We start from the raw sequence: 26,653 nt of genomic DNA, 5'->3' as shown, positions 1-26,653 counted from the left end.
TGGCGACTGGACCTTTTTTGGAACACCATTATTTTGGTTTTACTGTCAGGGCCCAGGTCTGGCAGAATCTGTGCAGAAGATCTAAGTGCTGTTGTAGGCCCTCCTTGGTTGGTGACAGAAGCACCAGATCATCAGTAGACATTTGACTTCAGATTCTAGTAGGGTGAGGCCGGGTGCTGCAGACTGTTCTAGTGCCCTCGCCAATATATATGTTGAAGAGGGTGGGTGCAGCTTAAGTTGCATCCCTGTCTCACCCCACAGCCCTGTGGGAAGAAATGTGTGTGTTTTTTGCCAATTTTAACCGCACACTTGTTGTTTGTGTACATGGATTTTATGTCGTATGTTTTTCCCCCAACACCACTTTCCATCAATTTGTATAGCAGATCAACAAAGCATGAGAAGACTTTGCCTTTGTTTTGGTTTGTTTGTTTGTCAATTAGGGTGTGCAGGTTGAATACGTGGTCTGTCGTACGATAATTTGGTAATAGCCAATTTGACATTTGTTCAGTACATTGTTTTCGCTGAGGAAATATACGAGTCTGCCTTTCTCTCTCTCTCTCTCTCTCTCTCTCTCTCTCTCTCTCTCTCTCTCTCTCTCTCTCCACCCTCTCTCTAACTCCCTCTCTACGCCTCTCTCTCTAACCCCCTCTCTACGCCTCTCTCTCTAACCCCCTCTCACTCGTGCACACACACACAACCACCGAGAACAGTCGGCAGTGTGATGTAATCGTTAGACTGGGGCTATATGACTTCAGTGCTGTCTGACATGTTTTGTTCACATTAAAACGCTTCACTTTTATATAACCAATGAGTCATCCTATAACCCACATAACGAAAGGCACAAATGCGACAACAGGAGAAAATGGGCCTGTGTAGTGAGTCGTATAGAGCCATGCTCAGTGATGCTTATGCCTTCATTGCCTTGTGGAATGAACAATGTGTCATGGCCCAAAGGAGTGACTGTGCTTTGCGTACAGTGTGACTTGGAGTGTGGTTCAATGGAAATGTATTTTTCAGAGTTGGACCAGAAGACCTTAAAGGTTGAGGTACAGTGTGTCTCAGAGACCGGACAGTTCAGGTCAGAGTGTTAATGAGTGTCTCAGAGACCGGACAGTTCAGGTCAGAGTGTTAATGAGTGTCTCAGAGACCGGACAGTTCAGGTCAGAGTGTTAATGAGTGTCTCAGAGACCGGACAGTTCGGGTCAGAGTGTTAATGAGTGTGTCTCAGAGACCGGACAGTTCGGGTCAGAGTGTTAATGAGTGTGTCTCCGAGAACGGACAGTTCAGGTCAGAGTGTTAATGAGAGTGTGTCAGAGACAGGACAGTTCGGGTCAGAGTGTTAATGAGTGTGATAAGAAGTTGTCATTCCTGCTGAGAAGTTTTTTTTTATAACAAAGCACCTACAAACATGCACCAACACACGCATGTTGGCCACGTTAACTAAACCACGCATGTTGGCCACGTTAACTAAACCACGCATGTTGGCCACGTTAACTAAACCACGCATGTTGGCCACGTTAACTAAACCACGCATGTTGGCCACGTTAACTAAACCACGCATGTTGGCCACGTTAACTAAACCACGCATGTTGGCCACGTTAACTAAACCACGCATGTTGGCCACGTTAACTAAACCACGCATGTTGACCACGTTAACTAAACCACGCATGTTGACCACGTTAACTAAACCACGCATGTTGGCCACGTTAACTAAACCACGCATGTTGGCCACGTTAACTAAACCACGCATGTTGGCCACGTTAACTAAACCACGCATGTTGGCCACGTTAACTAAACCACGCATGTTGGCCACGTTAACTAAACCACGCATGTTGGCCACGTTAACTAAACCACGCATGTTGGCCACGTTAACTAAACCACGCATGTTGGCCACACACAATAAAAATGAATTTCACTCAACCTGATTCACCAGACTGATCACAAAAATAGACGGCGATTTCGGACATTTGGAAAAATTCCAAATGCGCTACCACAGTTCACCGTACTCTAGCAAGCCTCGAGAATACTTGAGTCTTGACGGTAATAGCACATCGTTTTTTCTAATTTTGCATGATTTTTTTTTTTTATAATCCAAACCATAACCTAACCTTAACCACTCGGAATTAATACCTAAACTATTAACCATTTGAGTTATTTCTGTCTTAACCCTGTAACCCCCTAGAATTAACCCTGTAACCACGCGGAATTAATGTGTAAAAAGATTATGTTGAATTTGAAGGGAAACTGTAAGAGATTGTTGGATTCACACCCCTCTCAAACCCAAGCTCCTCCAAGTGTGGTTGAGAGGTTGCAGCAAAAGTGGTGTCCCTTTTTGCCTGTAGTGTTAAATGTGGCCTCAGGGAGGCAGTGTGGGATGGTATTTGTTGTGGAAGCAGCCCACAGCCTGTCTACAGAAGGCCCAGTCCCTGGGGGTCTTGTCAGATGTCTCTCTCCTCTCTCTGGCGCTGTTTTTTTTCTTCCAATAACAAATGTCTTGCATAAGACATTTTGTCTCAATGAGACTTAACCTACATAAACAAAAGTTAAACTGTGACGACCATAACAGCAACACATCAGGGTATTCTTTATACACGTTCTTCTTTCTGGACCGTTTTCACTCCAAATTCGCTACAGCCCAGCAATGTCTGAGCCATCCAGCTTCTCTGTTTGGTTCCTGTCCTCTTTGCTGTCGTCTGATGTCAGATTGTTTGTGTGCACGGTTTGTCTCGTTGACTGTTCATGTGAGAAGGTTTGTGTAGACTTTATATCTGAATTAGTGTGCTTGAGTGTTTGCTTGTTATATAGTGTGTGTGTGTCCAATCGACCGTCCTCTGGCTTCCCATCATGCCGTGTGACTCACTGTGTAAGTGGGGCTGTGACAATGTGTATGTGACTCACTGTGTGTAAGTGGGGCTGTGACAATGTGTATGTGACTCACTGTGAATGGCCTGGGACTAGGCCGTGGGTGTCTCCACCACTCCTCTCCCCTTCCCTCCGCATCGCTCAGCCATGCCAAGCCCAGAGGTCCAAACAATCCCATAATGACCTTCTTCTGTCCTTCACTGAACCCTAACCCCCCTGGGAGAAGAAGGCTTACACAAGCGTCCCCAGCGGCAATGATGTCGTTGTCCACACTGTAAGTTTATATTTTAGAAGCAATATTGTATATTTACCTAAAATGTACTTCTAGTTGTGAGGAAATAAGAAGTTCTTGAAATAAAATAATATCGTGCGAACTAGTCTTGTTACTCCCAGGACTGCTGTATTGTAACTATAGGAAGCAATGAAATAAGCCTTTCACTCGAAGCTGTCGCGACGCATGAGTGTGATGTAAGAGCCTTACTGGCTGACTGATGCATCTCAATAGAAGTCTTACTGGCTGACTGATGCATCTCAATAGAAGTCTTACTGGCTGACTGATGCATCTCAATAGAAGTCTTACTGGCTGACTGATGCATCTCAATAGAAGTCTTACTGGCTGACTGATGCATCTCAATAGAAGTCTTACTGGCTGACTGATGCATCTCAATAGAAGTCTTACTGGCTGACTGATGCATCTCAATAGAAGTCTTACTGGCTGACTGATGCATCTCAATAGAAGTCTTACTGGCTGACTGATGCGTCTCAATAGAAGTCTTACTGGCTGACTGATGCGTCTCAATAGAAGTCTTACTGGCTGACTGATGCGTCTCAATAGAAGTCTTACTGGCTGACTGATGCGTCTCAATAGAAGTCTTACTGGCTGACTGATGCGTCTCAATAGAAGTCTTACTGGCTGACTGATGCGTCTCAATAGAAGTCTTACTGGCTGACTTTGATGCGTCTCAATAGAAGTCTTACTGGCTGACTGATGCGTCTCAATAGAAGTCTTACTGGCTGACTTTGATGCGTCTCAATAGCCTAATTCTGTCATTTCAGATTAACATACAAACTGACTGCTGCTACATCACCGATTAGCGAAACAGCTTTTGTGTATCATGTCTATGTTGAATCATATAATAGTGTAACTGCAACACTATATTCCTACTGGGGTTGGGGTCAATTCCATTTCACTTTACTTCCTGAATAAATTGAAATGGACCACAACCCTGATACCTACACAATTTTGTTCAATGTTTTTTCCAACTTTCCCCTCTGAAAGACACAGTTCTGTTCCTACCATGGTCTGAGGGAAGCAAAAACCCTTATTTCACAGGAAGTCATCGTGTACTGCAACAATGCTTGTCCCCAACATCAAGATTAGGCCCCGAATATTAATGCGCCCCCTCTCCGTTATCTCCAAATAACATCTTATTTCTCATTAAAACATCTGTAGCCACCACATTTTGTCTTCCCCACTGGCGGGAATGTGAGGGCAAGTTTTGAAGTCTGGTCTTATCCGTTTTTGTAATTTACAGATTAAAAGACCAGACAATCCTTCCATTACTGATGAGACATTTCTAGAATAAACCAATATGGCCCGAGGGGGTATGGTATATGGCCTATATACCACGGCTAAGGACTGTTCTTAGGCACGACGCAATATGCCACATATCCCTTAGGTACCTTATTGCTATTATAAACTGATTACCAATGTAATTAGAGCAGTAAAAATAAATGTTTTATCATATGCGTGGTATACGGTCTGATATACTACAGCTGTCAGCCAATCTGTATTCAGAGCTCGAACCACCCAGTTTATGATATTAAACAGTGGTCTGCATAGCTGTGATGTTGCACAGCCTACAATCGGCTAGCTATCACAGCAAAGAACACTGGGATTTGTGTTGCTCTTGTAGTGGGCTTTCATGACAGTTTTGGACAAACACTAGAGCCTCATTCAATCAAAATCATATCATTTGGGTTTAAAGACGAACAACATTTAGTTTTCGGGATTTTTGTTGGGTTTATGGCTAATTTGCGTTAATTGCTATACTTGTTGAGTTTATAGAATATGAACCCAAATATAATTCATATCCAAATGAGTGTCACTATGAAAAGAGGGTAATTTTTGTCTTGGCCAGTTTATATTGAATGTCAAGCTCCAAGAACCACAGTATTCCTGTCTATTTGTGAGAAACTCATTCTTTCTGTTAATACTTTGTAGTGTGTATGCTCTGGGCTGAAGTTTTGGGACGGTGCCCATTTGGGGCATTCCCAACCGGCGATCCCTCTTCTTGCTCTCTTCTCCCGATGACACTGTGCTCCTCTCGATGATGTCAGGCCCTGTGACAACTGCCCCATTGTGCGTGCCCTGCCGCCTGTAATGCATGTCACAGGCCTGTACGTGCACTTGCCGCCAAGAGTGTGCACGAGAACACTCGCCCTCTGTCTGTCTTTCTCTCTTTTTTCATTTTCCTTTTTCTTTCTTTCCGTTGAGACACATTTACATTTTGTTACGTTACAGCCTCATCCTAAAATTGATTTAAAAAAAGTTTCCCTCAATCTACTCACCATACCCTATATTTACAAAACAAACACAAAAAAAACACCATGCTTCACTGTAGGGATGGTGCCAGGTTTCCTCCAGACGTGACGCTTTGCATTCAGTCCAAATGCAAAGCATCACATCATTCAGGCCAGAGCATCTTGTTTGTCATGGTCTGAGAATCCTTTAGGTGCCTTTTGGCAAACTCCAAGCAGGCTGTCATGTCCGTTTTACTCAGGAGTGGCTGATTGGTAGAGTGCTGCAGAGATGGTTGTCCTTCTGGATGCACCTGAGCTCAAAGTCTCATAACAAAGGGTCTGAATACTTGTGCAAAAAACAGTTTTCACTTTGTAATTATGGGGTGTTGTGTGTAGATTGAGGACATTTAAAAAATATATATATAATTTTTTTTTTTTGAATAAGGTTGTAACAAAACAAAATGTGGAAAAAGGGAAGGGGTCTGAATAAGTCCTGAATGCACTGTGTATAATATATATCCACTGACTCAGAAGCCCCAACACAATAAACCAGTGGAGGCATGTTGTGGAACAGGGAGTCGGGAACAGGGAGTCGGGAACAGGGAGTCCGAACCTCAAGCCAACGAAAACATCACAAGACACAAATAAAGTAAAATCAAATAAATATTTTTATTATTCTAAGCCATCCAATGCCTTATTTTAGTGAGATTACATAGAATAGAATAGACCATATTTGAGCTAAACAAAATCTAATAAAACATTGTTAATAAACTGGCAGTCTAATCCGCCCATATTCCCATATGCCTTATTCATTCACCACGCATGAAACAGGAAGTGTGTGTGTGTGTCTCTGTGTGTGTGTGTCTCTGTGTGTGTGTGTGTCTCTCTGTGTGCGTGTGTCTCTGTGTGTGTGTCCTAATCCTGTCCATATGGCTCTGTACTCTACTATAAAGGAACCAGGTCTTACAGTGTCCTGAGAAGGCCTGCTGACCCACACCTGTACCTCCCATAGCCCACAGAGCTGCCCACAGCTACTGTAAACCAGGCTGTACTGTAGACAGCTCTGGAGTAAGGGGGGGGGGGGTTAGGTGTTTGTGTGTGGGGGGAGAGAGTAATGTTGTGCAGCCTGCCATCCAAATGTCTGTGGGAGTTGGCTACATTGGGGTAGTGGATCACAGAAGATGGCAGCTGTAGAGTTTGGCTATCTGTGAGGGTGAGGAAAGGTAACGGAATCTTGGGATTTATTTGAATTAGATTCTTGAATGGATGTAACTAGCCACCTTTAGCGAGGCTTATATCTGCCTAAAACCTCCAAGAGAAAACGGCATATCCAATGAAAATAGGTCTTTGTCTGTTTTTTTTTTGACGAGCCCCACCCCCCCGTAAATGAATCCAGATAAGAAAGAGGGGTGGGAGGGGGGTTGTGAGTTTGTGTGAAGCTGAGAAGCAGCTGGATGCTTTATATAGCTTGAATTAAAGAGCTACTGGGGAACCGTTGGGTGTGTATACAGTGTGCGTGTGTACAGTGTGTGTGTCTACAGAAGTGTGTGTCGCTACCATGTGTGTACAGTGTGTGAGTACAGCTTGTGTATGTGTGTTACTAGGGCCCATAGGGGCCTGCTTTCCATTTAAGGGCTCCCAGACATCACTGCTGCCGCTTTCCACTGGAAATATTTTGATATTTTAAAGACTAAAGAAAATGTGCATGCGGTCGTGGCTACACTGGAAAAATGTCGATGTGTTTAAAAAATTCCCAGCGTGGTTGCAATTTAGAATGAAGCAATTACTGCGGAGATTAGCTCCACATGGCTCTTGCAGGACTAACACCGGTTAACAGGGGCAGAAATGAGCTAGCATTCAGACTCAGAGGTTGACGTCATGTCGAAGTGGACTCGTTTAGGATTGGCAGACTGACCGGCAAAGACAAATGAAAGTCGCTGGAGGGGACGCTCGATTCAGTAAAGTTCTGCTGCAGTAGTTATCATGTATCAAATATTGGTCCATGATATTAATAATAATAAATAAATAATTACATTTCACTGAAGGAAAAAAATTACAAATAAAATAATAATAAAAACAATCCAAAACACAGAACATATTGGTAGGAGACACCGAACACTTACTCAACTACATAGTAGTCAGGCACCAACATTTTTAGAGAGGGTACTGATATTCAACATCTTTCAATTAATGATGTGTGAAATAAATATTTGTTTTCTATCCTACAAATAGATGAAATTGAGGGGGCGTGAGAGGTAATGACTCTGTGGAACTGAATGAGAGCGTTTTAGAGGGTTTCGCAGTGATTGAGAAGGAGGGCACACACCTGACGACAACCTGAAAGGCTCTTTGGTTGGAAGAAAAGGCGGGATTCTTGACGACTCCTCTGTTCGTGATTGGCTACACGGTGAACCTACCCTCTTGATTCCACTTCATTGATTGGTAATCGAGGTGTTTGAACCGCAGTGTCCATTCATTGATCAGTGAGTTATATTCACATCAAACCCACCGACAGCAATGAATGTTTATCGCAGCCATCAGCTCATGAAAGGACAGAGGATCCAACTGGACTTCCGACAAACCAGGGAGATGGGATAAATACTTGTGTGTGTGTGTGTGTCACTGTGTGTTTGCGCATGTGTAACTTTAGAATTCAAGTTTAGGTTAGTGTGTGTTTAAGATTCATGTTTGTGTGTGTGTGCCTTGAAGATTCTCTGTGGCCTCTGAGTGTGTGTGTGTTCATCCGCCTGGACGAGAACAGTGACCCTCAGGGTACAGTCAACGGTCGATGGTTTCTGTCAGAGGCTCAAACTCACCGACAGCGTTGAATGTTCCCCGAGGGAACCTGAGGTTTCACTGACTCTCTCCACTTCACTCAGAACCTAGTCTGTGTATTTTATTTACTCACGTTCCCAAGGGCTGGTCCTGGATCTGTTGTTGGGTCTCTATGGCATGTTTCACTTTGCTAAGGCTCTCAGTGCCATGGTGTACTGTGCTGAACCTAAGAATAATCCTCTATCACAGGCGGTTGGGAGGAGGGGCTTGAGGGAATGGCTGGAGCAGAATGTGTGGAAAGGTATCAAATACATGGAAAACATGTTTGATGGCGTTCTATTCGCTTCGTTCCAGCCATTATTATGAGCCGTCCTCCACTCAGCAGCCTCCACTGTCCCGGATCTGTTGTTCGGGCTCTATGGCCTCTGTTTTATTGTATCACTTTGCTCAGGCTGCTCCTAGGGATGTAATGATTCACCGATATGCATCGGTCCCCTATTCAAATGTTTGAGATATGACTGCATTGGTCCACAGACCCCAAACCAATCCAAATCTAGCATGCATCGGTCCAAAATAGATTCAAACGTTACGAATTGCAGAGTCGCTATACTAAAACGTATGGTTCCTGTATCGTATCGGAGCCATGTACATTATATATACAAACGTATGTGGACACACCTTCAAATTAGTGGATTCGACTATTTCAGCCACACCTGTTGCTGACAAGTGTATAAAATCAAGCACACAGCCATGCACTCTCCATAGACAAACATTGGCAGTAGAATGGCCTTACTGAAGAGCTCAGTGACTTTCAACGTGTTACCGTCATCGGATGCCACCTTTCCAACAAGTCAGTAAGTCAAATTTCTTCCCTGCTAGAGCTGCCTTGGTCAACTGTAAGTGCTGTTATTGTGAAGTGGAAATGTCTAACGGCTGAGCAACAACGGCTCAGCCGTGTAGAGGTAGGCCACACAAACCCACAGAACGGGACCACCAGGTACTGAAGTGTGTAGCGCGTAAAAATAATCTGTCTTTGGTTGCAACACTCACTACCGAGTTCCAAACTGCCTCTGGAAGCAACGTCAGCACATCATCTGTTCGTCGGGAGCTTCATGAAATGGGTTTCCATGGCCGAGCAGCCGCACAGAAGCCTAAGATCACCATGCGCAATGCCAAGTGTCGGCTGGAGTGGTGTAAAGCTCGCCACCATTGGACTCTGGAGAAGTGGAAACGCGATCTCTGGAGTGATGAATCACGCGTCACCATCTGGCAGTCCGATGGACAAATATGGGTTTGGCGGATGCCATAAGAATGCTACCTGCCCGAATGCACAGTACCAACTGTAAAGTTTGGTGGAGGAGGAATAATGGTCTGGGGCTGTTTTTCATGGTTCGAGCTAGGCCCCTTAGATCCAGTGACGGGAAATCTTCCTCCTACCACATACAATGACTTTTTAGACGATTTTGTGCTTCCAAATTTGTGGCAACAGTTTGGGGAAGGCCCTTTCCTGTTTCAGCATGACAATGCCCCCGTGCACAAAGCGAGGTCCATACAGAAATGGTTTGTTGAGGATGGTGTGGAAGAACTTGACTGGCCTGCACAGAGCCCTGACCTCAACCCCATCAAACACCTTTGGGATGAATTGGAACACCGACTGGGAGCCTAATCGCCCAACATCATCGCCCGACCTCACTAATGCTCTTGTGACTGAATGGAAGTAAGTCGTCGCTGCAATGTTCCAACATTTAGTGGATAGCCTTTCCAGAAGAGTGGAGGCTGTTATAGCAGCACCCATGGACCAACTCCATATTAATGCCCTATGATTTTGGAATGAGATGTTCGACAAGCAGGTGTCCACATAGTGTATCTAATCGTCTTAAAAGATGCACATCCCTAGCTGCTCCTAGACCTGTTGTTGGGGCTCTGTGGCGTCTTACTACTGTTTACTGGCTCTCTGACCAGTAATCCTGTTTCACTTAGGAAATATTACTGAGACCATTGTCACCTTGATGTTTGTGTCTACGCGTGTGTGTTTAACACAGATCTCTGCTTTGAAGTCCAGCTTCAGGGATCTTTCTTTCTCAAAGTGTCATGGCCGACCCACTGGCACATGCTGCCATGAAGATCGTTCCTCTCACACCGTACACACCACCAGCAGGGACCATCTAGAAAGAGACGGGGAAAGAGAGGGAAATGCATCAATGGAATGCTAATAACATCCTGACAATTACAGCCGACATTACAGTATAAACACACATACACTCTCTCACACACACACCCACACTTAAGTACAAATCCGCAGGCGAAGACTAAAATGTGACGTCATGGAAGACGCAATTGGGACTTGACTGGCTATACCTCTCTCTCTCTCTCTCTCTCCGCTCTCTCTCGCTCTCTCTCGCTCTCGCTCGCTCTCGCTCGCGCTCTCTCGCGTTAGGCAGTTAACCCACTGTTCCCCGGGAGCCGAAGACGGGGATGTCAATTTAAGGGAGCCCTCCGCACCTCTCTGATTCACAGCTTCCACTTGTTAAAACAGCAACCACGGCAGGAGACTAAGCTAGAGTACTGCCATTATGACATATTTCAGTTGATAGCATTCAGTTGTACAACTGACTAGGTATCCCCTTTCTTTCTCTCTCTCACTACCTCTCTCACTACCTCTCTCACTACCTCTCTCACTACCTCTCTCACTACCTCTCTCACTACCTCTCTCACTACCTCTACCTCTCTCACTACCTCTACCTCTCTCACTACCTCTACCTCTCTCACTACCTCTCTCTCACTACCTCTCTCTCACTACCTCTACCTCTCTCACTACCTCTACCTCTCACTACCTCTCTCACTACCTCTCTCACTACCGCTACCTCTCTCACTACCTCTACCTCTCTCACTACCTCTCTCTCACTACCTCTCTCTCACTACCTCTCTCTCACACTCACCTCTCTCTCACTACCTCTCTCTCACTACCTCTCTCACACTACCTCTCTCACACTACCTCTCACACTACCTCTCACACTACCTCTCACACTACCTCTCACACTACCTCTCACACTACCTCTCACACTACCTCTCACACTACCTCTCACACTACCTCTCTCACACTACCTCTCTCTCTCACTACCTCTCTCTCTCACTACCTATCTCTCGCACTACCTCTCTCTCTCACTACCCATCTCTCTCACTACCCATCTCTCTCACTACCCATCTCTCTCACTACCCATCTCTCTCACTACCCATCTCTCTCACTACCCATCTCTCTCACTACCCATCTCTCTCACTACCTCTCTCTCTCACTACCTCTCTCTCTCACTACCTCTCTCTCTCACTACCTCTCTCTCTCACTACCTCTCTCTCTCACTACCTCTACCTCTCTCACTACCTCTCTCTCCACTACCTCTACCTCTCTCACTACCTCTCTCTCTACTTCTCTCTCTACCTCTACCCCTCTCTCTACTTCTCTCTCTACCTCTACCCCTCTCTCTATCTCTCTCTCTACCTTACAGACAATCTGTGTTCTGGCCCCTTTTCTGTCAGCAGACGGCTGCTCCACAGCTTCTATTCGTTAAAACAGCAACTACGGCAGGAGACTAAGCTAAAGTACAGCCATTATGACATCACAGACAGTGTCCTCAGAGTGCGAAAATAGACGGACATCATTACTGTTGTGACTGGGCAACTGTCAACGGCACAGAGCTAAATATATCTCTGGCCCAGTATTGGGCGGTCTGCTGCTCTGGTCCTGCCATACCACCATCACCACCACACCCGTTTATAGTCCACACTGCAAAACCGTGCTCTCTCCATTTTTCTCTGGCTTTCTGTGCTGAAAAGAGTCAGCAGCATCCAACCAACAATGATACACTAGCATGCTGTGACGGGAACAATCTTAGTCATGTGGCAGCAATCCCTGAGGGCCTATATAGAGTATTAGGAACCCTAATGACTAGAAATAATCTTGTGTGGGTGTATGCTTTGAAGGATACACATACAGTAGGTTACTTTCTTATGATCAATATATCTGCCCGTGCAGAGAGAGCCAGTGAGAGGAGGAAGTGATCGCGAGGCGGGATCGATTGGAGGAAAATGCGATCGATGAAACTTAACCCGCCCAGCTCCCCTTGACTATTTTCCTCTCCCAGTCTGGCTTGACAATACAGACTTACGATTCCACAGTGGGCTGTCTCAAAGCATAGACCTACAGTTAAGATGGGTTGGAATGAATGTCGACACAGAGGAAATGGCCTCCTCGAGATGCATAGTGGCTTCCAATTTGCTGATATCGCATTGCGTTTGTCATGTGAAAATAGAATGTGATGCCTTTTGGACAGGAATCGGGAGGAACATGGTTCCCACAAACCTAAAATATGTTGGGCCCCTTTTGGCTCATATTGATATCACAAGAGTCATTAATTACTGTGAGTATTTGATGACCGCTTCACCACAAGCAACGTCATTTATGTGAAGGATAAGCGTGTATGGATGGATCACGCCAGACATACACCAGATGCCACGATTTTAAAGGAGAGCCGCCTTGGAGACGGATAGAGTATGCATCAGTCCCGAGCAGTTGGTTTGTCAGGGCGCTCCCTCCCATCTCTTTGGCAGCCAGCCCCCTTACCTCTTCACCCCCTTTTAAAATTGACACCCTGCCTCACACTAACATGATTTTTATTCTTGCACCTTTTTTCTTCTCTCACAGCAAGCCCCCATCCCCCCGTCCTGCCTCAAATCACTACGGCTTCTTTCATATTCCTTGTCTCCTCATTTGCATATATCCCCGCCCTGCCTCCTGGATTGAGGTTTGAGGTAGAAAAGCACAGCCTTTTTACCTTCTCTGAATGGTATTACACCGGGCAGAATCCGCCAATCACTCTACATCAAATAAAAAGCCTCCACACCGCAGAGGGACATCCCTCCCTCCTGAACCCACTTGGGTAAACAGAAAGCACTCGAGGGTCACTGAACTTAACTCCAAGGTAGCAGTTGAACTTTGGCTGTAGGCCCCTAGTAAATAAAGTGGATAACAGGCTCTAAGCAGAGGGCTTTGATAGGCCTGCGTCAAGTAGTGCTGCGTGGAAGTCCCGACCGCCGGCTCGGTGTCAACCAGCTACCACCAGCAACAAAGCCGTGAGGGTGGAATAAAGCAAAAGCCTGCACCATCAGCAGATTATGACTGGCAACAGCGGACTGCAGGAAGCAACACCAGCTAAGTATTATTTAATTTTTTTCCGACTTCGCATTGACCCTGTTTTATCCGATCGCCGGGCAGTCCATGTAACACGGGAAACCAGTGCTAATTTTCTTGTACTGCCATTGAACCCACACTGTACATTTTTGTCATGATAACAGGGAGAGAAAAATGATGGGGAAATGATGCTGAGAGAAAAATATGCCCTTGCTGTTCCAGTAGCTGAACGTGTGCAACTGCAGCACTACTGCCCCACTGGAGGGCCATTTGTCAAAGAAGACAGGGAGGGAGAGAAGGTAACCCGACACTGGCTGTCCAAATAGTCGCAGGGAAATCCATTCTAACCCAGACCCTGGCCTCTACCCCATCCCCCTGGCAACTCACTGCATTGCGCCTGCTTCCCTTGGACCACCAGCATCCTATAATGCTCAGTTGCAGAGCCCAGGGACCTGGAGGGGGCATGGTTTTCAGTAGTTACCACAGCCACAAAGTAAAAAATTGCTATATCGTAAAAATTAATGAAAACAAAAATGTGCTTTTTGGCCTTAATTTAAGGCTAAGCTTAAGGTTAGTTTTAAGGATAGGTTTAAAATCAAATTTTTATTAGATAAATTGTAGAAATAGGCAGGGTTTATGACTTTGTGGTTGTGGTAACTAGTAACGACACTGGTGTTAGGCATAGAGTCTGCAATAACTGTCGGGGAAGTCACATGCATTTCTATCTTACAGCTTTGAAATGACTGTAATATTTAGCCAGTTGTTAAAAGAATCAGTGTGTTATGGCACTCTTACCCCCCTCAGATTACTCTGTGGGAATTTGACTACCTTGAACACCAAACCAAGCACCAGGCCCATAACACAACACTTATTCAACTTCCCTCACTTTAAAGCTGGAATAGAGGCCATCTTCAATACAGGACATCCACACAGCATTGTGTCCTATTAGTTGCTTCCGACTATTCACACAGACATTTTTTTTTACATTAGTGAGCTCTCAAAGTTGCACCGACAACATGATTGGCCATAGCCTGGTGATGTAATACCTGGCCAATTTAAATCATGTTAAAATAGACCCTATACTGAGCTTCTACCTGGCTTAGAGAGAGGGAGAGAGACTCATTAGATACGTTTTAAACCAGCCCCATAGCTTCTTAACACTCGGGGTAAGCCTGTCTTACGTTTGAGGATTGGTTACGCCGAGCACAAAGGAATGCTCGGCCATATGACAGCATTTTCTGGATCTCTGACCCCCATGCCGTCGTAATATGTGAGGTCAGGTTTATCGGTTGCCCTCAATTTCCTTCAAAGGCACGATATGGTTGGAGCTTCCGAGGCTAAATTTTAATTCCCTGACTCATGTGGCGTGACCCACCACTTTATTCTTATCAAAAGCTCTTAGGGGGGCTAGGGTAGCAAAAAAGATGAGGGGGGGGGACTTCCCCCCTCCATCTTTCTCCCTGGATTTGAATAATGCAGTCGGGATCATTAGTTTCAGGACATATAACACTTTGAAGTAGTTCACTGGGATATCGCAACTGCCGATGTTCACAAAAATATAAACTCTTTGTTACTAGAGCAGATTGCTAATGCCTCTAAATATACTAGAACCATTTTGTTTTGTGATTTAAAAAAAATATATATGTTTTACCTTTATTTAACTAGGCAAGTCAGTTAAGAACAAATTCTTATTTTCAATGACGGCCTAGGAACAGTGGGTTAACTGACTTGTTCAGGGGCAGAACGACAGATTTGTACCTTGTCAGCTCGGGGATTCGATCTTGCAACCTTTCGGTTACTAGTCCAACGCTCTAACCACTAGGCTACTTGCCGCCCCAATGACTGCTGCATCATATTGGAAGGATGTCTGGGGCAAATGTACCTGAATAAAACTAGAAGATTTTTTTTGTTTTTATGTAATCAATTAACATCTATTTCACAAGTTTGAATTTAAATTAGATTTATTTTCAATTTGAATAAGTCTGAATATCGAGATATTTTTTGGGGCAAATCCCAATGTCTTATCTTGAGCAGTGCTTTTATGTTGCTGCATCTCAAGTACCTTCAGCTTCTGAAAGTGTCTAAGACTCGAAGCCCCTCTGCGGGAGCGATATGAATAGGTCCACAAGGGCCCGTGGTGTCAAACAAAAGGTTGCCTGGCGCTTGTTTGCGATTTGCCTAATCTGCAGGTTTTAATCTCCTCAGCAGACAATCCCGTATAGCGCGACGTCCAGCTGACAGATAATCATCTCTGGACAGCCTCTTACTGTAATAATAATAATAATCATTAAAATATGGAGGCACTAGGACTGCCATTCCAGACCTCTCCCCCTGCTGGGACGCTTGGCTGGGGTGGCCTGTGGGGACTAGGAAGTGCTAGACCAACGAGGGCCGGTTGTTGCAAGGCGTCGCTGCGGAGCACAGCAGACTGTCCTCGCTCACAGGCTAATCACAGACACTAACGCATAGAAGGACAGAATGGAGACTACTGCACTATGTTCAAACAAATCCGCCAAACCATTGAAAATATAGTCTGTACTCCGACTTGTCTAATGGCCGAGTTAGAGCAAGTGCTCCCTTTATCACTTCAGCTGGGTCTTGGGGCCTATGGCTCACGAAATGGAGGCAGGAGAAGATGGAGGCGGTAGGCATGTGGGTGCGGGCGGGGCAAAGGGTTTGGGCGAGAAGGTGGGGTTGTGTGGGGGGGATGTTGTTTGTCCCTCAGCCCGCCTGCCCGCCTCTTCTTCTGCTTCACTGTAAATCGCAGTCATGGCCGCTGACCCAGAATTGGTGCGTGTGAACGCGCCACGGGGGACTGGAGGCGGTTGGGGGTGGGTGTGTGTTGTAGAGGGCAGGGGTGGGGGTCAGCCTCTTCGTCACTGTGTAAAAGTAAAAAAAATAAAAATAAAAGAATGCCAGAGTTGTCGTGCCCCGTATCAGATCATATCCAAACCAGTGTGACACTGCAGGCTCTGACGAGAGGCTCAGCTGTCGACTCCCCCCATCTCTTTCTGGTGCCACGTCGAACTCAACGTTTCACAGCATCCGTCGTTGTTCCTGAGGTGGGCGTGAGGTTTGTTGGAGCAAATCCAGCTCGGACTTGGATTCGGACTTCTTCAACATCATGGTTGGCTCTCCCTTACCCTTTTGTCCAAACGCTTAGGACTTCATCTGAATGACTACTGACAACAGGGAATTGTAGGTGGTCTGATTCATATTTGCGGTAGTTCTTTACTCATCCATCTGTTTTAGGTGCTTACAAGACTTGTCCACGACGATAGATTGAATCAATATGGCTGCTAAAAGTCATTTAACCCCTCACAGCTAGACGCCATGTGCTCATTATGCAAAAAATCCTTATCATAAGGTTCTATACCGTCATATAGCAAATCTCTGTTAGACCAAAGAAGCTTGAGTGTTTTCACTATTGCATGAGTTTGCTTTAAACCCTATTTTATCCCGTTCTCTCTTTTGATATCCTGCATCTCAGGGTCAGTCTCACCAAGGCTACAGAAACACAGCAAAATATGGGTTTTAAGTCTGTTAACAAGACTGTTAAACATGGAGACTGCTGTGCTTTCTTTCTGTTCTCTTCCACCGTTTCCCAGAGTTCCTATTTCTCTTTCGCTCTCTCTGTTACTCTATCCTTCTCTCTTTCTCTCTCTCTGTCATGCAGAGCATGTCTTCATCTGAAACTTCTGTTTTATCGTGTGCTAATCTGTCGTGATTAGCAAGCTTTTCTCCCTTTGCCCTGATCTGTCATCCGGATGACCGGTTCTCTTACTGCCAATTAACTGCAGCCCCAGCCCCTTGCTACGACTTCTCTCCCACTTCAAATCTCGGTGGAATTCATAGAGGCTCATTAAATGGCCCCTGGCTTTCCTGTACCCTCGGTTAAGGCTGGGTCCCACAGCTGCCACCAAATGCGCCAAGTAATTCTGTTCTGTGGCTTCCTTCCACTCCCTGTAGAGGGTAACAGAGAAAACCCAACTGTCCATCGGAACAGTGAATTGAGACAGGAGTAGCAGATTGTGACAGTGTTGAGTTTCCCCAAAGCTTTCCACGTCTATCTTTTTTGACCATATGGGGATTTACTTTAATGGCTTTCCTCCCGCAGAGATCATTTGTAGCAGATGAGTGCTCAGACTAGTATATGACTTTTCATCGATGAAGTAAGTCTCCATGCATAGGAAACACACATCCCCGACCAGCCGATAGCTATCGACCAGATCCCCGACCAGCCGATAGCTGACGACCAGATCCCCGACCAGCCGATAGCTGACGACCAGATCCCCGACCAGCCGATAGCTGACGACCAGATCCCCGACAGCTGACGACCAGATCCCCGACCAGCCGATAGCTGACGACCAGATCCCCGACCAGCCGATAGCTGACGACCAGATCCCCGACCAGCCGATAGCTGACGACCAGATCCCCGACCAGCCGATAGCTGACGACCAGATCCCCGACCAGCCGATAGCTGACGACCAGATCCCCGACCAGCCGATAGCTGACGACCAGATCCCCGACCAGCCGATAGCTGACGACCAGATCCCCGACCAGCCGATAGCTGACGACCAGATCCCCGACCAGCCGATAGCTGACGACCAGATCCCCGACCAGCCGATAGCTGACGACCAGATCCCCGACCAGCCGATAGCTGACGACCAGATCCCCGACCAGCCGATTGCTGACGACCAGATCCCCGACCAGCCGATTGCTGACGACCAGATCCCCGACCAGCCGATTGCTGACGACCAGATCCCCGACCAGCCGATTGCTGACGACCAGATCCCCGACCAGCCGATTGCTGACGACCAGATCCCCGACCAGCCGATAGCTGACGACTGAATCCGCAACATTACTGATGGAATTTTTGTCCCCCACCCAAAAAAGAGAAAAGTTGATCATTGTACACGAGGCAACTTCCCTATCTCCCTCTTCCATGCCCTCGCTTTTTCTCTTTGTTTCGATTCCATGCCTTCTCCATGCTCTCATCCCAGAGACAAAAGCATAGACCGGGATCTGACCCAGTAGAAGATGTAGCCTAGTTCTCCAGTCTGCAGATCGGAGAGACAGGCAGAGGCACATATCTGTCTCTCTCTCTCTGTGTCTCTCTCTCTTTTACTTTCACCCCCTCATTCCCCCTCTCTTTATTCCCAGTCTCATCTCTTATCTCTACGCTCAGACTGGAGAGAGCCTTTGATCCTTTGCAGAAGCAAAGGTGCATGGGAAATGAGCGGAACCTTTGGTCAAGAAATGAAAGGGCTCGGCCCTGACAGAGCAGTTTCAGAGTGCTCACATGCAACAAAACAGATTGCTGCCAAACGAGAAAAGATATTGTCGTTGACATTTAGCAAGCATTATTATTCTGCTGCCCCCTTTTTAAATTTTTTTTGGGGGAACAAAAGCAAAAAACTAGTCTGTTGCCAGATTGGAAAATGTTGCGAAGGCACTGTTTATTTATCGTTTTATGAATGGCAAAGTCAATTTAGCCTTAACCAAAAGGCATGATTAATTGAGTGGACATTATTGATAAATGATTTCGCATTTTTCTTTTTATTATTGAAAACCCTCGGTGGGTGGAGGTAGTGTCTGTTGGGGGCTATCACTTTACCCTTTCAGTGTGTGTATGTCCTTACACGTGTGGGTGTGGGTGTGTGGGTGTGTGGGTGTGTGTGTGTGTGTGTGGGTGGGTGGGTGGGTGGGTGGGTGGGTGGGTGGGTAGCCTATGTTTGCCTGGCCATGTTATGCTCTGCCGTTTGTTTCGCTGGGGGTCGGCGAATATGACATCTCGCGGGCACTCCTCGCTATGTGGGTTACCCAGACAGATGACCCTGGGGTGGATCCTCGCCTACTGTTCTGTGGGCCTGCTTGCCTAATCTGCACTAATGCGCAGAGAATGGCTTCCAGACGGGACTCCATAATTGACCCTGATATTCAGTGAACAGAAAAATGCCTGTAAAATGGCTCGTTCATTTTTTAACACAGGAGCCCGTAACTGCTGCGGTGAAAATATTTACGTTTTTCTCATATATGTACAGTGAAATATACATATACAGTCTGTGGTGATGGGAGCATATATAATATTAACAGGTTAGACTTAGTCGAAATTGAGTCCCGGAATATGTATTGATGAAATAAATATTTATTGATAATTAATTGGGGTTCTATTAAATTGCAGCGGTTAGATAATACTTGTTTGAGCAAAGTTTAGATTTGTTATGAACGAACCAACGTTTAGACAATGGCGTCTGTTCATTTCTCATGTCTATATGAAAATGCGCCATTGAAGTAGGTGTCGCAGTGATTCTCCGCGCTACAACAAAATGGTGGCACATATTTCCATGGACAAGACAACGATGACAACGGGCCAGATGCCCATCCTTTCCAGAGATAGAAAAAACAAATGCACGGATTTGACACAATATGTCATCGCGCTGTCAACATCTCCCAAGTTCATATTTCGCCTCACGGTCGATCAAATCCAAAACTGTAATCTGCGAGCAAGTGTTAACTGAGTAGTGATGCGCTTTTCACAATTTAATTATCTTCCAGTACAGGACGAGAGCACGCCTTTTCTTTTGTGTCAAAATAATTTCCACGCCTACGTAAAACAAGATTCGCCACCCCTCCGTCTTTGTTTCATTGTGTTAATAATTTTCACGCTGCCAGTTGTCCTTTGCAATATTTATTCAAATACATTTTTACTGACAAGGGATGCCACTTTCACTTTAGAAATCAACAGCCTATATTTTGTCCAGACATCCAATTTCCCCCAAAATGTTCTCGAAACTCAATTTAATCTTCCGAGAACCTGTCGCCTGTCTTAATCATTACTAGTCCCATCCGGACCCTATATTTAGTTTTTAGGATTTTGTTTGCTTTGCACTGTGGCTGTAGTTATTTTACTTCACGGTGTGGCTGTAGTTATGGCTGTAGTTATTTTACTTCACGGTGTGGCTGTAGTTATTTTACTCCACGGTGTGGCTGTAGTTATTTTACTCCACGGTGTGGCTGTAGTTATTTTACTCCACGGTGTGGCTGTAGTTATTTTACTCCACGGTGTGGCTGTAGTTATTTTACTCCACGGTGTGGCTGTAGTTATTTTACTCCACGGTGTGGCTGTAGTTATTTTACTCCACGGTGTGGCTGTAGTTATTTTATTCCACGGTGTGGCTGTAGTTATTTTATTCCGCGGTGTGGCTGTAGTTATTTTACTTCGCGGTGTGGCTGTATATAGTTCTCAGGAGCGAGACTAGGGCCTGCTCTCTGGGCATGTGGAAACAGCCTCTCCTGCCATGTCACCAAGCCTGCAGCCCCACCAAACAAACACACACCACTGACATTCTTTTACTCTTAATCACAAACACACATCACACACACGTAACGTCAGCCAGCATATCTTAACAACCAAAATTACTTCAATTCAGGGGAGCACATGGGTTTGGAAAGCTGTGAGGTTGCTAAAAAACAATACACTGAACAGAAATATAAGCACAACATGTAAAGTGTTGCTCACATGTTTCATGAGCCGAAATAAAATATCCCTGAAATTCTACATATGCACAAAAAGCTTATTTCTCAATGTTATGCATGAATTTGTATACATCCCTGTTAGTGAGCATTTCTTCTTTGCCAAGATAATCCATCCACCTGAGAGGTGTGGCATATCAAGAAGCTGATTAAACAGCATGATCATTACAAAGGTGCACCTTGTGCTGTGGACAATGAAAGGCTGCCACAGATGTGTCAAGTTTTGTGGGAGTGTGCAATTGGCATGCTGACTACAAGAATGTCCACTTGAGCTGTTGCCAGAGAATTGAATGTCAATTTCTCTACCATAAGCCACCTCCAACGTTGTTTTAGAGACTTTGTCCAACCGGCCTCACAACCGCGGACTGTGTAACCACGCCAGCCCAGGACCTCCACATCCGGCTTCTCCACCTGCGGGATCGTCTGAGGAGGGGTGGGGTAGGGGGAGAGCTGATGAGTATTTCTGTCTGTAATAAAGCCCTTTTGTGGGGAAAAACTAATTCTGATTGGCTGGGCCTGGCTGCTAAGTAGGTGGGCCTTTGTCCTCCCAGGCCTACCCATAGCTGCATCCATGCCCAGTCATGTGAAATCCACAGATTAGTGCCTAATTAACTTCTTTCAAATGACTAAATTCTTTATATGAACTGTAACTCAGTAAAATCATTGAAATCGTTGCATGTTGCATTTTATATTTTTATTCAGTATAGTTGTCAGCCATAATGGACGCTTTGACTATAGTATGTTCCCATATTTTGACACGCACATATGCTCAATTCCTTTCTCTCCCCATGCACACGCATGCCTTCTAACAAACACGTGCACGCTTTCACACACGTGCACTGTTTCACACACATACAAGCATTCCTAGTATATCACAACACTAGTCAACTAAATATCCATCCTCTCAGATAGTGCCCCCCCCCCCCCCCCCCCACACACACACCTGCCTTTGTCCATAAGCAGTGAAGCTGAACTGAGCTGACAGGCAGCAGTTAAGGTTGGTGCCGTGGCTCCATTCTCCCAACTGCAGGAGATGGCCGCAGATAAGGTCTTTGACGCAGAGACAAGTTCAAGTAGTTAAGTTACTCTAGCTACATTCTCAACCTCGCAAAGCCGTCGGAATGTTGGAGTCCCGTCGCCGACGTAGAAATGTGAATTTTGAAAACTCTAAACCTAGCGGGTTGGGCTGAAGCTGCGAGCTAGCTAGACGAACGGGGACAATAGTGCAAGATTTTTGGGGGGGTTTGTTTTTTATCATTATTTTCTCTCTTGTGGTTGTTCTTTTTATCAATGTACGTTCTAGAGATTACGACTCAATCTGGAGCCCGACAAAAGAGGCAGAGATCTCCGTAAAGTTTGACGAGCATGTCCATGGTTCCTCGCTGAAAGAGTGAGAGATAAGAAGAGAAGAGGAAGGGTTAAATGAAGATGCATGGAGAGAGATAGGGGAGAGATGGAGAGAGAGGGACTTGGAAGGACGGGGTAGCGTAAAGGAACCCTCCGAGCCCCCCCCCACGGCCTTTGAGTGTTTGTTTTTGCAGCACGTGAGTTCTTTAACGACCGTGTCATTGGCAGAGGAAGTGGTAGACAGGTTCTGAGGCTTTACGTTCGTTCTCTCCCTCGTTCTCTCTCTCCTCACACGTTTTTTACTGCACCAAATTGTCTGAAAAGGGGCCCCCAGGGGTAAGGTTCAGACAGCATGTTACCTTGGCCTGTTCCTTTTCCCCCTCCTCTTCCCGCCTCCTCTCCCTCCTTCTTTCTCTCTCTTTTTTGGTGGAGCGCCAATCTGCAAGTGGTTCATCAAAGGCAGACATTTCCTGTCCACTGCTACCCCCCCTCTTCCATCCCTGACCTCCCTCCAAAAAAACACCCACCCTCTGCACCCTAGCCCTCTAATCCCAACCCCTCTTTCCCCTCCCTCTCTCTCCCTCTCGGCGCAGGTCTGCGCTTTATGTGGGGGATGGGAGTGCATTTGGTGACTGCGTGCTAACAGATCCCCATTGTACGGCCAGCGGGCTTGAATGGCGACTGAGCCCAGTGAATTGCCTGTCTGGTTTCTATTCAAATCCAGGTAGAGGCTGGAGAGGCAGACAGGCTAGGGGGGAAGATAACAGAGAGAGGAGGGGGTAGAATGGAAGACGATAGCAAAGGCAAAGCTTAGGTACTGGGACATTTTAATGGCAGCATTTAAACAAAATGCAGGCGTCCAAAGCCCTCTTCTCCTCCCTCATAAAGTAGAGCGAGAAAAAAAGCCTCCCTCCTGGCTTGCTGTTTGGCTGGCTGCCCCTCTGTTGGCCCTGTCAGCAGTCAGTTCATCACAAATATCAGCAGGTCCTTGCCAACAGCGCTTTACTGAGTGTGTGCGAAAACCCCTTGGAGCAGCGGTAGCACCAAGCGAGTTTCTCTGCAACATTGACTCTGTCTGCTCTGATTGATCCGGTCCTTTACTTGTTTCCTTTTTAGCTACTGGTGTTGGGATTTGAATCACATTTGAGCAGAAACATGGTATTTGTCTCAGCTTCCCAGCTTCCTCTTAACTCAAGTTGACCGATGCAGTTATTTAACCCTATCAGTCCTGAGATCCCAGCTAAAATCGGCTTTTCATTTATCTGACTTTCATTTATCTGAATGTCCAGGGCATAAATTGAGCCTCACAAGGAAGTGTTTTACCATGTTTTGTTCAGGACAACCAGGGCTACAAGTAGAACACACAACTATTTGACATAAACAGTTGCATTCATGGGTTTTATTGACAAATGTCAATACAAGAAATGAAGGTCTGCCAAAGCACAAATATATAATTAATATATATATATGTTTGGAGTTCGTGACAGTAACTATTTGAGCTCATTACAGTATAATAGACACTATGTTCTATGATTTTCTATATAGAAGAACTTCTTACTGTCTTACGACTCTTGTATGGCTTGTGAACATCAGAGAGCAAAACATGTTACATGTGCGTGTTCGTTAGAGTCTCAGCTTTTCATAGATGATAACCTTTAAGAGCTCAAACCATTCTGACTCTATAGACATTTTTGTAAAGAAAAATAGACCCAGGCCCCGTCGGGATCCGCCCTTGTCTTACAAACACCGCTCTTTAATCACACAGGCTAATGGTTGGTACCAACGGATGCAGAAGAGATAGAATCCAATGGTACAACCCAGAAGTATGTAGCTCAAACACACAATGTTTAATCACGCCTGCGTTGCGGTGGGACTCATTGGGTTAAAGAAGTGGTCATGTTTAGTTTTTTTTTCGTAATGGGAAGGAGAGGTACGAATATTGGATTCAATGTCCACAAAATGTGACTTCTGTATGAGTGTTGTTTGGTCTCCCACATACAAAAATACTTGAATGGGGCTTGTAAATCGTCTATGCTTGCTGCCCGGGCGGTTTATATTTAAAAGCGAGTTATATTGTCATTTGTGTTGGAGAGAAGGAAAAAAACTACACAAAAAACGGTCAGACGACGCATTTCCTGTCACTCGACACATTCCAACACCCCCTCCTTCCTGAAACCAAAACCTTGTCCCACCCTCCCTACTTTCATTATAGCTGCATTTCTTTTCCTTGTCTTTTTTGGGAAGAAGTCTTTCCTCACATTTTGCTGTGTTGCAGTTTTTCTTCACTGTTCCTCACAAAGTTGCCGGCCGGCCACTTTTTTTTCCAATGTGGAGTAGAGAGCGTGTGGATTAAATGTTCTGCAAAAAAAATGGAAACAAAAGTATACTAACGTCTTTCTGCGTTTCGCACCTCGCTCAGAACCCCCCCCCCCTCACGTCTTATCCAGTCCCTGCCCTAATGACCCACGTCCTCTGTTCCCTCCTCACCCCCCCGTCCCCCCATCTTATCCAGTGGCCTGTTTGGCTGGGTTGGGGGCAGAGGGCCCCCTGCTTTTGTCCACTGTCTAGCCCAGTTCCTCCCTCACCCCTCACCCTCCTTTTTCCCAGTGACTAGGAGCGCCCAGAAGAGCTAAGCCGTGCCGGGCTCTCCACTCCAACCCCCCTCCTCAACAACTCCCATAGTCTCACCCCGACGACCCCCTTCTCCATGCTCTCTCTCTCCGTGGAAAGAAAAACAGCTTTTCTGGGCAGAAAAATCCCCCTCCCTCCACCCACCTGTGCTAACGGATTTGCCGGTGACAATGTCCGTGGTTTAGCAGTACATAGCGATGACAATAAACAGCCTCACCCTGTTGCCGGTGCCAGGGACTAACTACTAATTACAAAGTAGACCCTCTCCGGTTGAACATAACCTTAACCCCAAATTGTTTTGGAACCGACAAGCACACTTGGGCATGAAGCTGGTCTAAAATGAAACTGCAGAAGTGGAATTGAACTGAACATAGGGAGCAGGAGAGGGAAACATGCTCAGGAGAGTTAGTCATAGCACAGCACATCACCATTGCACACAGTGGACAGGAAGAGAAAATGACAAATGTTCTGCTTACCCAAACAAAGAGAGAAGTAAGTCCCGTGAACTTCTCCCGCGTCACACAGGAAGCCATGCTTGAGAAAGGAGGGTAATCTGTCAAGAAATCATATAAGCGGGGGAAGGAAATACACAAAGAGGGAAAAATTGGACCAAAAAAACACGGGGCACCATTGAGCAGAGGATGACTTCCATTAAATGTGGTCTGGTGGAGAAGAAAAAGTTGGACTGGAAATGAGAGGAATGGGAGTGTTTTCTCCCTCCCTCCCCTCTCTCGCTCTTTCTCTGCCTGTCTCCCTCCCTCATTCTGACCTCCTGTTCACACGTTCTCTGGCTTCCCCAACAGGAATCGTTTAGTTCTGTTCAGTTCTGTCCGTGGATAATCAGCAGATCGAGAGAAAAAAATGGAAAAAGAACATGCAGTCACACACACACACACACACACACACACACACACACACACACACACACACACACACACACACACATAACGTCTAACCAGGTTAGACATTAGACAAGGAATTGAACAGCTCCATGCTTCCACCCAGCCTCCTCCTCTGTCCCACTTGAAATTAGCTATATATGACCCAGTTGATGGACAGAAGCATATTTAGTCACATGGACCGGAGGGACACTTCCCATTGGCTGAGTCCCCGGCAGCCTGGGGCTGGGGCCCTCCTATTGGCTGAAGCAGGGATCATTGAAACACGAGTCCCTCACCATTCACAAGCTGCAGAGCTGGGCAGGGTCACTGTTTGGGTGTCAGGCTGCTGCTTGCGATCTGGAGGATGTAAAAAGACACTGCTCTTCTCTGCTACTCAACACTGGAGATCTGAAAATGTGGGCTTGTGTTTAGATGGATGTGTGTGTACGTGTGTGTGCCTATTGAATGTGTGTATAGTAAAGTAGATAAAACTGTGGCTGTGTTTAATGTCCAAGTGTGTGTGTGTGTGTGTGTGTGTGTGTGTGTGTGTGTGTGTATCCATTTCCATGGGGAAAGATGGAGGGGGGGAAGCAGGCTAGCTGATGATTGCATTGTGGCTCCTGGCAGTCAAATGGTTGTGTTTCGCCCCGCTGTGCCTCCCACTGGGTGCAGGACTGGGGAGTATACAGTATGGGCACGGACACACACACACACACACACACACACACACACACAAACAATAGAAGTAAAGACCTCAACTGCAGCCTCAGCGCTCAGGGAAAAGGCTTGACGTCTGTTTGCCGAGCATACGAGACTCTCACAATAGTGTTGGTGAGCTGTGTGATGCCATACATACGGTCTGCAATTCATTTGTTATGTCAGTGAATATGAGTTTCATACCTGTTTGTGGGGT

The 26,653-nt window shown here is 45.9% G+C and overlaps 1 protein-coding gene and 1 long non-coding RNA gene across 8 annotated transcripts in view; one reads left to right on the top strand and one right to left on the bottom strand.

The window, feature by feature from the left end:
- LOC106570966 (nuclear receptor subfamily 6 group A member 1-A) overlaps positions 1–26,653 on the top strand; it is a 188,202-nt gene that overhangs the window by 66,237 nt on the left and 95,312 nt on the right. Inside the window, exon 1 of one of the 6 annotated variants that reach the window (XM_045693403.2) lies at positions 12,580–13,644. The exons of the other annotated variants lie outside the window; for them this stretch is intronic. The gene's annotated coding sequence lies outside the window, so the exon portion shown is untranslated. Of the gene's footprint in view, positions 1–12,579; positions 13,645–26,653 lie in introns of those variants that run through there. 6 annotated transcript variants of the gene reach the window in all.
- On the bottom strand, positions 6,036–26,019 carry LOC123726233 (uncharacterized). 2 transcript variants are annotated; one of them, XR_014378935.1, is made up of 2 exons: positions 25,336–26,019; positions 6,036–10,325 (listed from the first exon to the last, which is right to left on the bottom strand). It is a non-coding gene; the product is annotated as an uncharacterized LOC123726233 (long non-coding RNA). The 2 variants fall into 2 exon arrangements; XR_006758601.2 differs by lacking the exon at positions 6,036–10,325 and adding an exon at positions 23,613–24,586.

The sequence above is a fragment of the Salmo salar genome, chromosome 01 (genome assembly GCF_965601325.2).
Source record: "Salmo salar chromosome 01, fSalSal1, whole genome shotgun sequence".
Classification (NCBI taxonomy): Eukaryota; Metazoa; Chordata; class Actinopteri; order Salmoniformes; family Salmonidae; genus Salmo; species Salmo salar.
This window is presented reverse-complemented; position numbering and strand designations above follow the sequence as displayed.